The sequence below is a fragment of the Alexandromys fortis genome, unplaced genomic scaffold, assembly GCF_014885135.2.
Source record: "Alexandromys fortis isolate MF-2015 unplaced genomic scaffold, M_Fortis_MF-2015_v1.1 scaffold_285, whole genome shotgun sequence".
In the NCBI taxonomy this organism is placed as follows: domain Eukaryota; kingdom Metazoa; phylum Chordata; class Mammalia; order Rodentia; family Cricetidae; genus Alexandromys; species Alexandromys fortis.
In genome coordinates, this window is record NW_026068191.1 from 8,346 (window position 1) to 12,669 (window position 4,324).

Genomic DNA, 4,324 nt, shown 5'->3' on the forward strand with positions numbered 1-4,324 from the left:
AATTTTTGCCTGGCAATCTTGTCTACATCCCATATCCAGGCGAATGACTATATGTTTTTCTTTGGGTTCACCTTCTTATTTAGCTTCTCTAGGATCACAAATTATATGCTCAATGTCCTTTATTTATGGCTAGAAACCAATTATGAGTGAGTACATCCCATGTTCATCTTTTGGGGTCTGGGATACCTCACTCAGGATAGTGTTTTCTATTTCCATCCATTTGCATGCAAAATTTGAGAAGTCATTGTTTTTTACCGCTGAGTAGTACTCTAATATTCCACACTTTCTTCATCCATTCTTCCATTGAAGGGCATCTAGGTTGTTTCCAGGTTCTGGCTATTACAAATAGTGCTGCTATGAACATAGTTGAACAAATGCTTTTGTCATATGATAGGGCATCTCTTGGGTATATTCCCAAGAGTGGTATTACTGGATCTTGGGATAGGTTGATCCCAAATTTCCTGAGAAATTGCCACACTGATTTCCAAAGTGGTTGCACAAGTTTGCATTCCCACCAGAAATGAATGAATGTGCCCCTTACTCCACAACCTTTCCAGCAAAGGCTATCATTGGTGTTTTTGATTTTAGCCATTCTGACAGGTGTAAGATGGCATCTCAAAGTTGTTTTAATTTGCATTTCCCTGATCACCAAGGAGGATGAGCATGACCTTAAGGTCATGTCTTTTGGCCATTTGAATTTCTGACACCCTACAATTTTCATTTCCAGTTTTATTTCATTTTCTGGTGACAATTATTTTTTGTTATTATTAAATACTATTGAATGCTGTCTGCTATGTCTGCAGAAAACTGTTTCTTTCCTTTGTGGCAATCCAAAGGCCAGAAATTCATCATGTCTTTTCTTGAGATTCATGCCAGAGAGATCTTTGACTCTCAGGGAATACCAGTGTTGAAGTTGATCTCTGCCTCTCTCATAGTCTCTTCCAGCTGTTGTGCCCAGCAGTGTCTCCACTGACATCTACAAGGCACTAGAATTCTGTGACAATGATAAGAAATGCTACTAGGAAAGGTGTCCCAAAGGCTGTTGAGCACATCAATGAAACTATTGCACCTGCTCTAGGTAACAAGAAATTGAATGTTGGGAAGAGAAGACAGACAAACTGAAAATCAAGATAGATAACACTGAAAATGCATCTAAATTTGGTTCAAATGTCACACCAGAAGTGCCCCTACTGTCTGAAAAGTTGGGACCATGGAAACAGAGTGTCTCTGTACCCTCACAACTCTGACTTGGCTGGCAACCCTGAAGTCATTCTGTGGATCCCAGCTTTCAATGTGATACATGGTGGTTCTCATGCTGGCAAGAAGCTGGCCTTGCAAGAGTTCGTAATCCTGTCTGTGGGTGCCACACTTTCTGGAAAGCCATGTACATTACTGTTACAAGGAGCCTCCCTTGTCTGTTTTGGCCGCCCAGCTAGATTACACCCGAAATAACCACACAGAAACTGTATTAATTAAAACACTGCTTGGCCCATTAGCTCTAGTTTCTAATTGGCTAATTCTTACACCTTAATTTAAGCCATTTGTATTAATCTGTGTATTGCCACGTGACTGTGGCTTACTGGAGATTCTAACCTGTGTCCATCTCAGGCAGAAGATCCATGGCTTCTCCCACTCTGCCCCTCTTCCCAGCATTCAGTTTTGTCTTCTCTGCCTACCTAAAATCTGCCCTATCAGGCCCAAAGCAGTATCTTTACTCATTAACCAATGAAAGCAACACATGAACAGAAGAACCTCCTACACCACATTACAGCAGGGATTTATCACTACCTGAAGAATATCGTCAGTAAGAAATGCAGGAAGGATGCCACTAGTGTGGGTGTTGAGAACAGGTTTGTGCCTAACACCATAAAAAATAAAGAAGCTCCAGAGCTACTGAAGTATGCAATTCAAAAGACTGACTACACTGACCAGGGTGTCGTTGGCATGGACATGGATGCCTCTGAGTTCTTCAGGTCTGGCAAGTATGACCTGGACTTCAAGTCTCCTATGACTCCAACAATGAATCATGCCCAACCATATTTCTGACCTGTATAATTCCTTCATTTAGAGTATCCAGTGGAGTCCATTGAAGACTCCTTTGACCAGGATGACTAGGAAGTTCTGCAGAAGTGCACAGCTAGGGTAGGCATCCAGGTGGTTAGGGGTGATCTCATGGTAACCAACCGTAAATGGATTGTAAAGGTTGTGGCAGAGAGGGAATACAGCTACTTCCTGCTCAAAGTAAACCATAAAAGGAGTGCAAGCTGGCCCAGTCCAATAGTTGGGTGTCATGGAATCCCATTACTCTGGGTACATTGAGGATACTGTCATTGCTGACCTGGTGGTGGGGTTCTGCACTGAGAAAATCAAGACTGGCGCTTCCTGCTAATCCGAGCACCTGGGCAAGTGTAACCAGGTCCTTAGAATCTAGGAAGAGCTATGCAGGATATCTAGTTTGCTGGAAAGCCCTTCAAGAAACTCTTGACCACATAAAGTGTGGGTGGAGATCTTTGGAACCACCAGCTAACTTGGATCTGTCCCTTATATCGTGGAGACAATGTTTGGCTGGTCCTTTGCATGCCCATCCCCTGAAACAACTTCATTAGATGTTCAAAGCCACACACAACCACCAAAAGTCCTGCTGGAAACCACATCATTGTAATCATGTCATTGGTCCAAATTACTGTTTCCCTCACTTTATATACCAACTACTGTTTGGGGCCCTCATAACCCCAGTGAAGCCTGCTGTGTGGACAGAATCCAGAGCCCCTGTTTCAGTGATTCTACATACAAGTAAAAACTTCTCTAACTCCAAAATAAATTAATCAATTAATGAATAAATTTTAATTTTTTAATTTATTAGATTTAAAAAAAATACCTGCCCAAATTCCCAATCCTTCCCCTCCTCCCATTCCCTCCACACACCCTTCTATCACACCCCCATATAATCATAAGAGAAGATAAGGCACTTTGCTTTGTAGAAGGTTCAAGGCCCTCCCTACTACATCTAGGCTGAGCAAGGTATACATTCATGGGAATAGGATCGCAAAAAGCCAGTAAATGCAGTATAGATGAATACCAGTGCCACTGCCAATGGCCCCTCAGTCTGCCCTGTACGTGGCGTAATAACCAGGCTAGCTTAATATGAAACAGCAAATTTTAATGAAGGGATAGCTTACAACACCAGGGATCCAGCGATGGGCAAGAAATACAAAAAAGGACCAGCAGGGCTCATGCCCACCAGATTTATATGTAAACATTAGCCCGAGGCAAACATGCCCCCCATTGGGCTGGCCTTCCTCTACATCTCCCCCTTTTGTCTAAATAAGACAGAACTAAACCAAATACAATTATATGCAATAGTAATAAATATTAACAATATTGAGCAAGAAACATAAAACAAAAGTTTTGCTAAACATTCTATCTCAAGGAGTCTAAATAATGTAGAGAGTAACTACAATTATCTAATCTTTAACTCCGTCAAAGATCTGGGAAGGGAATTAATATTACTTAACAAACGAAAGATATCCAAAATGTGCAACAAATAACAGAGACAACTGACTACCTGGGCAATAGCCCAAAGTCTCGTTTGCAATGTTGAGTCAACCAACTTTGGCTAAGGCTTAACATAACTGACATACCATTATTAAAGGCAAGGAACTTTCTTAGAACTATCCTACCCTGTCTTGGCAAGATAAGTTTCATATCTTTGTCAGTAGTTGAGGTATGGGCTTTTCTTAACCCAAAGGCCAGTTCTGCCAAGAAGACACGCTCCCAGTGGAGTGTCTTTGGTGCTCAACATTTTCTTGGGAGTAGAGTGGTGTTGCCAGGAGTGATTGTGTCTCGTTGGCACAGAATTCTAGGTTAGATTAAAGGCCATTTTCTACAGCTCTTCGAAGAAGCTGAAGATTATACTATCTATACTAAATATAATCTCTATGTATGATGGAGGAAGGTCATTGAGCAATAAAGAAACTGCTTGGCTGGCCCTGATAGGTTAAAGCATAGGTGGGAGGGTAAACAGAATAGGATGCTGGGCAGAAGAGGAAGTGAGGTCAGACTCTGCTCTGCTCCCAGAGAGACCTGACAACTCTGCTCTCTGGAGCAGAGACACCATGCTCAGCTCTCCTGGGTAGACTCGACAGCTCTGCTCTTTGGAGCAGAGACGCCATGCTCCGCTCTCCCAGGCAGCTCCGACCCAGGATGGACGTAGGCTAGAATCTTCCCGGTAAGCGCACCTTGGGGTGCTTACACACATTATTAGAAATGGGCTAGTCCAGGTGCGAGAATTAGCCTAGAAGAGGCTAGATAGAAAATGGCCAAG

General features: G+C 42.6%; 1 pseudogene; it reads left to right on the forward strand.

The window, feature by feature from the left end:
* Window positions 1-850: 850 nt before the first annotated feature.
* On the forward strand, window positions 851-2,485 carry LOC126492845 (alpha-enolase-like; annotated as a pseudogene).
* Window positions 2,486-4,324: the final 1,839 nt, after the last annotated feature.